Here is a 12431-nt window from a genome sequence, read left to right as displayed (position 1 = left end):
CTTAATTTTTCTATTTAATAACTAAAAATACTTATAAAAATATTATTGTAGGATTTAAACTAAGGACAGAAAATAGATCAATTGGTTAGCTCTATTGCAAGGTTTCATCAACATCTCACACCTAAAAAGTTTTGTTTCTCAATTGTTCCGTAGTAATGGAGCTTTAGACATCTCTCACTCAGATTACACAGCCAGCCAATTCAAACCAAGCAATTTACAACAATGTGCCTTGCACACATGAAGCTGAGATCACCTTCACTTCACATTTAAGCATTTCCTTGGTCAATGCCTCTTGTTTAATTATATACTTATTTATAACCTGATCTTATAACAGAGTATAAACAACTACCCCATGATATATTAAGACAAAAGTGAATAAAACAAAACAAACGTTGAAAAATGCTATTCCCTCTATAAGGCCTTCACACGTTATCTCTGCTGAACATGTTTCAGGTATAATTTTACAATATTTAAAGTCCTTTCATGGTTTAGTAGGATTCATAAAATTCTTATAATAGTTATATTTTTAGACAGATCATTATGGTGGTTATTAATAAACCTTTGATCCTGATCATGATGATGGGCATGCTTGGTTTTGAGTCATCCCTTAAGATAAAAAATTAACACACTGCATAGTAACTTAACCTGCATGATTTGGTATAGAACAGCCTCTTTCGTACTATCATAATTTATTACTATAAACCAGTAGTTAATCTTGAGTTTGTGGAATCTTTTTATCTTACAAAGAAACAAAATAGTCCAAGAAAAGCACAGTCCAACTAAGAAAAGCACGACATTATTCATCTTGGGTAGAAACTGAGGGTTTCAAAAAATTCAGATATAGCAACCTCGTTATAACATGCTCGCTCTTCAATCGTTACATAACATGGTCACAAATTACAACTTAGATAATCATAATAAATTAGAAACAACCGTAGAAATGAATAAAAATATTACGAAAATGAATAACGGGTAACATTCAAATTTGATGAAAGCCGATTGCACTGCAGAATGAGTGATTGGCTCTGTATGCAGTGAGAGTGTTGTTACTAAACGAACTTAACGGCCTTTTGGATTCATGATCTGGGAGAACACAGCACTTGGGGTTAACCCATCAGAGTCTTCACTAGCCAAGCTTCTACCTCCAATGCTCATTGAAATGCCACTGCTTCTGGAGTCAGTCACATTACCATCATAACCCCCCATCGCATCAGAGTCTTTCTTTCCTTTAGAATCTGTATACGTGGGCTCCTCTTCATTGTGAATGTCGCCAAAGCCGTTGCCACTTTCCTCTGCGCTTTCTTGCAGCTGCAAAGCAAATTCAAGGTTCCACAAGACATCACCCATGGATGGCCTTTCAATACCCTGGTCAGCCACGCACTTCATCGCAGTCTCGGCAAATTTCTTGAAGCATTCTGGAGCTATCTTGCCTTTTAGATAGGGATCAATGATTTGGTCAAGAATGCCTTTCAGGTAGCAATGAGCTGCCCACTCAGCCAGACTCACTTGCTCCTTAGCAAGGGCTGGGTTCAAAGCTGGACGAGCACATAATATCTCAAAGAGAACCACCCCAAATGAGTAAACATCAGATTTGTCAGTTAGTTGCTGCCTCCTGAAGTATTCTGGATCCAAGTACCCAAAGCTACCCTTTACCACAGTACTTACATGGGTATTATCCAATGTTGGACCTGTTTTTGACAATCCAAAATCAGAAACCTTGGCCACCCATTTCTCATCCAGTAAAATGTTTGTTGTCTTCACATCACGGTGGATGATTGTGTGTTTAGCTCCAGTGTGTAGATAGTGTAAACCCCGAGCAGCTCCAATGCATATCTCAAGCCTTTGCTTCCATGGAAGTGGAGGTTTCTGGGTCTTGTACAAATGCTCCCTGAGTGTTCCATAGGCCATATGATCATAAACGAGGATCATTTCAGTGTTTTCTTCACAGTATCCAATAAGAGAAACAAGGTGGCGGTGACGAAGTTTAGAGAGCATTTCAATCTCAGTTTGGAACTCATGCACCCCCTGCTCAGATAGTGGATTCCCACGTTTAATTGCAACTTTGGTTGTTCCACCATCAATTTCTCCCTTGTAAACCTTACCGAATCCTCCAACACCAAGAAGCAAAGCCTCATCAAAGTTGTTTGTGGCCGACTTGATTTCAGCAAATGAGAAATGACGACAAAGGTTTGATGGGAGAGAGGAAGCATAACTTCCTGTTGTGTTGGTCTTGGCAGAAGCTGCAGAGTGTGAGGTACCACCATAAAGAGAAAGTGGAAGCCAGCCAGATGGCCCTTCACTTGCACCATAATCCTTTCCTTGCCTATGGCGACGCGAAGCAGAAAAAGCAAATAGCCCAATAACAAGTACTGCAACAACACCTCCAACAACACCTCCTGCAATTATACCTGTATGATTCTTTGATTTACCATGATTATGTGCTCTAGCTTTTGACGGGTCAATTATATCTTGCACAGGGGCAGGAATAGGATTTGTCCCTGCCAGATTTCCAGCAGTATCACTAATTTTGAATATCTCCACTCCATTCAATATAGCATCATAATACATGGGCTTGTCGGTTGTATTTGGATGCAATGCAAGCCACAGGTCCTGCCGTGGTTCTCCAGCATCGGGAATAAAGACAACATAATCTTTATGCACAGGCACCCCATTAGAATGTGAAAGGCCAAAATTCTCTGCCCAGGCAATAACATCAGCCTGGGTAACTGTTTGATTATTGAGGAATATATCAAATACTCTTTGATTAATCTTGGTTATATTTGATGATACCTCAGCAAAATGAAGTCTCACTAGATAGGAAAACCCAGAATCAATGTTGAAGATCCAACTCAAGTTGTAATTCGTGTTGATCTGCATATCCGGGCCCATTGATCTGGCCGTAGTGTAGACATCAAGTGGAGCAATATAGCTTGGTGTGCCCGGTGGATACTCAAACTTCACATTTGAATCAGCAGACTCTGTAACTCCAAATGCAGCGCCAAATAGGAAGGGAACATCGTCAGACCATGACCTAAACATGCCAGTATCACGGGAAGGAGAGATATCATTCCCACCCACATTCAACCTATAAACATTCTCAAGTGCAGTGCTGTTATCAATAGTGTAAGCAGTATTTGTACCCACTATCATGGTAGTTCCATCAGTAGAAGTATAAATATCAGGCATGGATACAACCTCGATCCCATTAACAAACGCGTAAGCATTGGATGCATTGGTAGAAGGAGTGAAAGTCACATTCAAGGTCTTCCCATCTACATGGATGGCAAATTCCTTCAAAATGTAGGCATAATTCAAAGCGAGGGTGGTCTGAGCAACACTAAAGTTCCTAAGAAGCGTGTATGAATTCGCCGTCACCGCAAAAAGGGCATCAGATGCATTGAGATTGGAGTAAGAAGCGGAGTAAAAGTGCAGCCGGAGGAACTTCCAACCGGAAGCCACCGGGAAAGCATAGGAAAACGGGGCATGGAACACACGTGCCGTCATGTAGGGCACCTGGGGGACGGCAGGGTCTTGAGTTGCCGCCTGCGATACGGTGGTGGATTTTTCAGAGGAGGAACCAAACTTGGAACCAACATCAGTGGTCCATACACGGTCATCGGTATCAGTACTGGATGGAGGACCTCCACAATCCAGCAGGATATTATCTGTAGGCTTAAAATCCTGTGCTACAACAAGCTCAATAGCCAATACCAAGCACACGAACAATGGAACACAAACACAGTACCGATCCATGCTCCACATCACGTCACAAAATTCCAAACCCAAACTCAAACTCAAAGTGCTTTGTTTTCTACCATACAATTGCCAACACCTCTTGCAGGGAATTACAATTCACACATACCCATAATTTAAAAACAATCAAAGACCACAAATTCGATGCGAAGATCTTATATTTTAGGAACCCAGATCAGGAAAGGGAAGTGGGGTGGTGGGTTATGATCAGATCAGCTTGAACCCAGATTTTACAAAACAGGTAAAATCCAGACGTGGAGGAGAATGATGAGTGAACAACAGGTTGAACAATGAAAGATGTGGGAAGAAGGTATTTTACCTTGTGCAATGGGAAGAGAAGCTGAAAAGCAACTCGGTGAGTCAAAGCGCGACGATCCCGAGTCTCGAGGGTTTGAATGGAATGGATTTGGCAGTTGCTTGCAGCTGGAAGGAGTTGAGAGAAAACGGTGGAAGAGGGAAATGGAGTGAGAAGGTGTCACACGTACTAAAAACTACCTTAAATACCACACCGACCTGTAAGAGAAAAAAAAAAGATTTCACAAACAAAACTGAAATTAATTAATAAATCTATAACTTTCTTCACTTTATTTATTATTTAAATAATAGTGTGCACTAAGAATTTTATATTAAATAAAAATAAAATATTTATTATTTTGAAAGAATTACATTCGTTCTTATATAAAAAATTATTTGATTAATTTATATTCATGAAAAATATTCAATTTATTTAGTAACATCAACATTGAATTTGTTGATAGTTTTTGTGCTGTTTTCTAAAATAAAATTTAAAATAACAGGGATACATCATCTATTTTTCACTTAATTTCCTTTATTTAATTTGCTTTGATGGTATTTATATTTATCAACTACGAATGATAAATATTTAAAATATTTCACTAAAAATAATTAATATAGTATAGATACATTGAATGCTTACACTATGAAGGTGTTCTTGAAGATTTAGAATGATTCTTGTTTAAGATTTTTTTTTTCAGAAGAGACAACCATATTAATTTGGATTAAGTTACTGACTGTAGAAATATTTTATCCATATTCAATAAGTTAAAACAATTATGCACTAAGTATTAATGCACCTGATTTTGTGTGTGTTATGTTTAATTAAAATTTAAATATTGTAAGATGTCATATCTATAATTAAATTTTTATAGTCTTTATCGCACGAATTATTAAGAGAAAACTGTAATTTTATCAAAAGAAAACTTTCCTTTTAAGTCTATCTATGGTTTTACGTTTAAGTTATACTCATTCAAACATTAATGAAAATAAAATTTCAAACAATTCTTTATTCATTGATTTTAAAAACCAGTTTTTTTCTGAATTGGAACATTTATATGATAGAAGGAACGTGCATGGTTGTTTGGGTGTGGAAGAAAATAGAATGGAAAAGCGGTGATGATTGGATGACAGATAAGTTGTGCGAGGAACGCAGTATGAAAAGATGGAAATGACAAACAAACCGCAACCTTCCAACTTCCAAACGCGCTTTCATTCCTCTCAATGTCATTTTCTTATGATTAATTAATTGCTAACTATAAACTAAATTAAATAAATGTTTCTCATACCCAACATCATCCTTATGTTGTTTAAAAAATGACTTTTCTCAAATGATCTTTCATTTTTTTTTCTCCACTGAGTTTTTAGTTTTGAAAAATATTTTTGCTGTTAGTTCTTTAATTAATACTGTAAAAAAATGTTAAGCTCCTGGTTTTTTGAATTTTTTAATTATTTTTTATTTTTTTAAATAAGAAAGTTTGTGACATGTCAAGTTAACATTGGGACAATAACAGTGTGACGTGACACTCCCAGTGTCACATGTCATTGCATTTGTTTTCATTTGATCTCTGTATTTTATTTTGTTTCAATTTTATCTTTCAATTTTTATTTTGTCTCAATTTAGTCATAATTTTTTTTAAATTAAATAATTTTGTACATTCCCAAATGAAATAACTGTATGTATGTTTTGCAAATTCTCATCTTTAAATTTGTTTTCCAAATCTAAATATTTAATTCTAGAAACTTTTTTATGAATTGTTGAGGAAGTACTAAGACTATTTTTGTGTAATTACTTTCACAAAAATATTTATTATTGAAATGTTAACTTTTATAGTTTGCTCATTCATAATATCTAGGTTAAATGATTTCATTTGTTATTTAATTTGTAGAAAAATTTTAAATAAGTTTCTTTATTTTTATTGGTCTCAATTTAATTTTTGTTTTAAAAACTTTAATGCAACTAAATTATTTTCCTTAATACTATATAAATAAAAATGTCATTTGTTAGTTTGAAATTTTTTTATTTTTCTAATAAAAAAATATCAATTTGTATAAATTTTTTTTAAAGATTTATATACAAATAAAATTTTGTTTGAATTTGGAGAGGAAAAATTTGTTTTTTTTTAAAAAGACTAAATTGAGACAAAATAAAAAATACTGGAATCAAATTGAGACAAAATAAAAATATAAAGACCAAATTGAGACAAATACAATGACGCATGATTTGTCAGTGTCACGTCACATTGTCATTATCATTGCCACGTGGCACAATGTTAGTTTGACATGTGCCAAAAAAAATTTAAAAAAAATTACAAAAATATTTAAAAAAAATTAAAAAAAATTCATGAGTTGACACGTGACACCCTTTTTAACGATGTTAGTATGGAACTAAGGGCAATGACCTAACTGTTTTATTTATGCGTTCGTCCAAATAGTGTTAACGTATTTGGTCTCGTAGTATTTAGTCTATACACGTTCGTCCACACAGTATTCGATCTCATTACGTTCGGTCTCGTAGTATTTGTCCAGACTGTTCGATCTTAGTGTTCGGTTTCTTAGTATTCGTCCAAACAGTATTCAATCGGATAGTGATCTGTGTCATAGCGATCATTCATATTAGTAGCGTCCCGTCTTGATGTTGCTAGTTCTCAGGTAGCGAGCGTCCATAGGTAGTAGTGAGCGTTCGGTCTTGATGTTACTTGTTCTCAGGTAGCGAGCGTCCATAGGTAGTGAGCGTTCGGTCTTGATGATGATTTTTCTCAGGTGTCCTCAGGTAGCGAGCGTCCCTAGGTAGTAGCGAGCGTTCATATAAGTAGCGATCGGTCTTTGTGACGTTCGGTCTTAGTGGTGCTTTTAATAGTGTTCATCCATGTTCGACCTAATGGTATTCGGTCTAATATAACGTTCGGTGTTTTAGCGTTCAACCTAGGTGCTCGATCTTAGCGTTCGTCCAAGTAGTATTTGACCTAAAGGCATTCGATTTAATAGCGTTCGGCCTAATAGTGCTATTAGATTGATGTTGATGATTAATGTGAGTTGAGGAATATGAGTATGGTATGAGTCTCGTGAAGAGATTCAGTAATGTTATGGTATTTGTGTATATATTGATGTTGAGGGTCCTGTAGTTGGAGGTCCTGGTCTATGTGCAGGTTTTGGACATAGTGATGGGACTAACCTTGTGAATGATATGGAGGGTCAGATTTCCTGGTCTATGTGCCGGTTTTGGACATAGTGAGGGGACTAACCTTGTGAATGATATGGAGGGTTGGAGGTCCTGGTCTATGTGTCGGTTTTGGACATAGTGAGGGGATTAACCTTATGAATGATATGGAGGGTTGGAGGTCCTGGTCTATGTGCCGGTTTTGGACATAGTGAGGGGACTAACCTTGTGAATGATATGGAGGATCAGATGTCCTGGTCTATGTGCCGGTTTTGGACATAGTGAGGGGACTAAGAATGGCATCACAAGTGGGAAACCTTCCGTTGAATTGCTCATCAACGTATCATCCGGATGAGTGTCTATTAGGTACTACATACAAACAACTCATACAAACAACACATACAAATGAATATCAACACATACAAACTTTCTATCATACAAAGTTTAAGGAAAGAACAACCGACCTGGACACCCAAGTTAAGAAGAACCACCACTGCAAGTGCTCACCATGATACCACCACGACAACCACTGAGGAGAGGTCTGTGCGCGACAAGTAAAGTAGAGAGGAGGGGAGGATGGGAGGAGCACTATGCGCGAGAAGATTAAAGAAAGAGGGTGTAGGATTTTCAGAATGTGAAATGCGACAAAGGAGTAAGGGGTGAGTACTTGCTTTTAATTGTTGAAGGGGTCAGTTAAAAATAAAAGCAAGTCAAAAGATTCTCTTTGGTTTTGTGGTTATGATAGGAGCACAGTTGAAATAATAGAAAAATAAGGAGATGCAAGATGAGACTGGTGAAGTGTAAGCTGAAACACTAAAAAAAATGAGAGATTTAATTGAAAAAAATGACCGAAAATAGGAACTATATGAATGATTAAACCTAAAAAAATATATCACCAAACTTTGAATTACATTTCCCATTCATTTAAGTTTATAAAATCAAATTATATGTATATTATTAGTTTAGAAATAAAAATATAAGATAATTTAAATATTTTTTTTTCTTTAAGAACATTTTTAAAGATAAAATTATGATAAAATTCTATGTTTTAAAATGAACAATATTTTGTATGTGTTTCAGTAGGGATGTGGAGGCCGAGATACAAACCTAACAAAACTGAACTGCTTCTCTTTACGTTCTCTGTCACAATGCTTCCTTCCTCTCTTTATGTTCTGTTCCTTGGGAAAAGGTGGGCTGGGTACCTACAAAGGCACTCCGACGCTCAAGTCAGAAAAGGGGTCACCTGAATCTTTTGGTTCAAAGTGATCAAGAAGAAGAGTAATTTCTCTCTCTTAATTTCTCTAAGGGGAAAAACGTACCTTTTTTCTGGTGTGCTCTGTGTATTTAAAACAGTAAAATAAACCGTTACCTGACAATCCGGTCAGTTATTGAAGTTTGACTGTGTAGAAGTTGTAACTGCTAGATCGTGTGCTGATACTGAGTCAATTACTTCCGTGATTCGCGGCGTTGGTTAGCTGATTATGCGTAACTGCTTATCTGTAACCGCATGCTACGATGTCGCGCTCTGCATGTCGACCATCCTGTGCGCCGACATGAGTAGGCGACTTGTCGTGCGTTGTGCGAATGTTATGTCGCGACATCACTATTTGGTTGTCGAGGACCAAGTGGTTGACGACAATACGAGATCGCACAGTATTACGATCTTTAAGAAGGCCTCGTATTGGTTTAACTGTCACCAAGTCGCCCGAGTTACCGGTCGACCATTGGAGGATTAGGTATCCTATGGTACATGCCCCTCGAGTCCGAGTAATTGAGCATAGTGTCGGCGGGCGAATTTACGAGAGGACGTCGAGTGTATTCTTACTGGGAAGATGATACGCACCGTTTTAACGTTACGATTTTTAGGGTTTTCCCGCTCTTTGAGGGAAGCGAGGGGACGCGAATTGGGAGCCGTTAGATTAAAAAGAATCCTACGGCGCCTGACGATTAAACAGTTTGTCTTCTTCAACACGATTCAGAGGGGGATTAATCACTTTTGCAGAAGAACAGAGATAGTGTGAACCGTGAGCGAGATTGTTTCCTCTGCATCTGCTTTGCTTACGCTGCTACAAGAATCAACCAGGTAACCCTAAAATCTCCTTCGTCTTAGTGTATTTACTGTTGATCATGGAAAAAAGGGGGCATAGTACTGGTGATGATACGCCGGGACCGTCATCAACGGCGGAATGCCCCGAAGTCACCACTATACCTTATGGTGATGAAGCGTTTGTATATGGGAACGTGTATAGTGAGGGTCCAGGGGGGCGCGTAGTGTCTCCGATTAGCGGGGATGAGTACGACTGGGCGGCGCGTGAGGTAAAAGGACTTATGAGTCAGTTCAGGAGTAGAGTAGTCATAGCAAACTGGATTGAAAATAGCTGTATTTTGAGGGCTTTAGGGTATCAAACCTGTATTAGGTTAATAGCCTGCCGAGACGATGAGAGGGTATGCTATGGTAGGGAGAATGCTTCCACTGAATTTTTCTACTGTTATGCCTCACTGTTCTACGATCTGTATCTGAGATTACCTTTCACTGCCTTTCAAATGGATGTTTTGCGCACCCTAAACGTCGCACCGAGTCAGTTGCATCCCAACAGCTGGGGGTATGTGTAGGCTTTTGCCGTAGTGTGTCGGGCGTTAGCAATTAGGCCCACTGTAGGTTTGTTTCTATATTTCTTTAGATGTCGACCGGTGGCCACGAAGGGATGGGTGTCATTAATTTCTGAGCCGGGTAATGCGCTGTTAGAGCTGTACCTGCAGTCATATAGGAATTTTAAGGAGAAGTTCTTTAAGGTGTCGATCACCGATGTTGGTCGGAGGTATTTTTTCGATGGCGAGGGGAATCCCCGATTCCCCCTTTATTGGACGCAGGACCCGCTGAGGTTCACCTCTTGGCCGGAAGATAAGATGACGATTGAAGAATTAGAGGCATTGAGTGTGTTGACCTCATTGCCACGCCCCTTTTCTTCCTGTCAACTTATAAATTGTCTCGAGTTCGATGACGCGGAGGCGAGGGTGTTTGGTATGTGTCTTTGCTTATTATTTTTGTAAATTGCTTTGTTGTTGCTGACTATTCCGAACGTATTTCGGTTTTTGCAGAGATAATGGGGAGAAAAGGAAGTGGAAGGAACTGGTTTCAATCAATCGGAAACGAGAGGGCTGAAGTTAGTTGTCCGGGGTCGTTTGCCGATCATGCTGTTGGTCAACCACGCCTCCAAGCGCCATCAACCGATCCAGTACCAGTGGCATTGTCGGCGGCGACTGACGAGACGACAACTGCTGAAGTGCCGCTAGTGCGTAAAAGGAAAACGAAGGCGGTCGACACCAGTCGTGAAGCCTCAAAGAAGAGGAAGGAGGTAGCCGAGGAAACCGAGCGTCCCATCCCACTAGGGGTATGGGATCCCTCCTTCACGTTGGGTCATAAGGTGGATCTGCATATGGACACCTCGGAGAAGAAGGTTATCGAAAATATGAGTGCGCAAGAAATTGCCGACTCCATGTTGGAGATGACAACACGGGCTCACGCGTTGGCTTGGCATCTAGCTTACGCTTCTGATAGAGGTATGATGCGGGTTGAGTTGGAGAAGGTACGGACTCAACTGAAGGAACTCGCCGAGACTCATGCTGCTTGTGATGCCAAGCAGAAACGCTCGGAACAACTTCTGAAAGAGGCTGAGATATTATTGGACAATACCCGGGAAGCTGGTTTTACTCTCCGAAAGGAACGCGATCAAATGGCAAGCGAGCTGGAGCAAGCCAAGAGGGCAATGGTGGTACTGGCTCGAGAGAGAAACAAATTGAAGGCCGAGGCCTTGGAAAGAAATGAGCTGGTAGAGGAGCTGAAAGATGCGATTATGATTGAACATACCAGAGGTTTCAGGAAGGCGTTGAGGCAGGTCGGTCACTTGCGTCAAGTGTCGACCAAGGGAGCGGAATTCGACCCTCAGAAGGACGTGCACGAGGGTCAATTGAAACCTTTGAACGAGATCCCTGAAGATGTTGTCCTGGAGGGTGAAGAGGATGAGGAGGTGGTCGCCAACACTGAGAATGATGGAGCGGTCGACGTGGGTGAACCTGTCGCAGAAACTGGCGGAGATGTTGATGGCGACACTCGTAACATTGTAATATATTAGGATTTGCTACGGCCGTGTAAATATAGACATATTTGAACTTGAATTTGCTGAAATTTTAATGACTGCGAAAGTTGAACTGTATTGAATTTTGAACGTCTGTGTATGTTGGGCGTTTAACTTTGCCGATTTTGCAATTTGTTTGCTGTAATGACTGCTAAGTATCCATGTTTGTCAAGTGTACTGATGATGCGATGTGTGACCGTCGAGAGTGATGGTCGAGTGGAGGGAATACTGGGTGTTCCAGGGAGAACATCTACCAAAGGGAGTGTATCCCAGGCGGACTGGGTGTTCAAGGGTGAACATCTACCAGTGGGAGTGTATCCCAAGCGAACTGGGTGTTCAAGGGTGAACATCTACCAGTGGGAGTGTATCCTAATTCGTTTATGTGCAAAGGTGCCCGAGACAGTGACCCTGGGACTCGACATGGTAGAAGTAATAAATGACACTAAGTATTAATCATAATGAAACGTACTTATTATTTGAAAACGGAATTTGGAAATGTTGTAAAAATAACCAACAAAAAGTGAATGCTAACTGAAGTAGTATTTAAGATGAGTGGCATTCCAGGTGTTGGGAACTGGTTGGCCATCAAGGAGCTGGAGTCGATATGCACCGTTCGACATGTCCTCTACAACTCTAAAGGGTCCTTCCCAGTTAGTTGCAAGCTTGCCGTGTGCTCGATTCTTCCTAGCCTCTCCCCGCTTTCGCCACACCAGATCTCCACTTTTGAAGGCTCTAGGCTTGACCTTGGTGTTGTACCTTCGAGATAGCATTCGCTTCTGCGCCTCGGCACGGATGGTGGCGATCTCTCGACTTTCAGGAAGGACGTCGAGATTTGCCCGCAATTGTTCTTCATTAAGCGACATATCAGTGAGATGACGCCTCAATGAGGGCTCGCCCACTTCGATTGGGAGCATGGCATCAGTGCCGTAGGTTAAGTTGAATGGCGTGTCCCCTGTAGATCCATGGGGAGTGCATCTGTATGCCCACAGAACTTCTGATAGCTCTTCCACCCATAAACCTTTGGCTTCACCCAGTCGCTTCTTCAACTCTGTCAGAATGGCTTTGTTTGCGGCCTCGGCTTGGCCGTT

The 12431-nt window shown here is 39.9% G+C and overlaps 1 pseudogene; it reads right to left on the bottom strand.

Moving 5' to 3' along the window:
- Nucleotides 1-780: 780 nt before the first annotated feature.
- LOC124846154 (receptor-like protein kinase FERONIA pseudogene) lies at nt 781-4232 on the bottom strand (annotated as a pseudogene).
- Between the last annotated feature and the right edge of the window lie 8199 nt (nt 4233-12431).

The sequence above is a fragment of the Vigna umbellata genome, chromosome 3, assembly GCF_029865625.1.
Source record: "Vigna umbellata cultivar VRB3 chromosome 3, Vumbellata_1.0, whole genome shotgun sequence".
Taxonomy (NCBI): domain Eukaryota; kingdom Viridiplantae; phylum Streptophyta; class Magnoliopsida; order Fabales; family Fabaceae; genus Vigna; species Vigna umbellata.
Note: the sequence above shows the minus strand (reverse complement) of the source record. Positions and strands in the feature narration are given on the sequence as shown.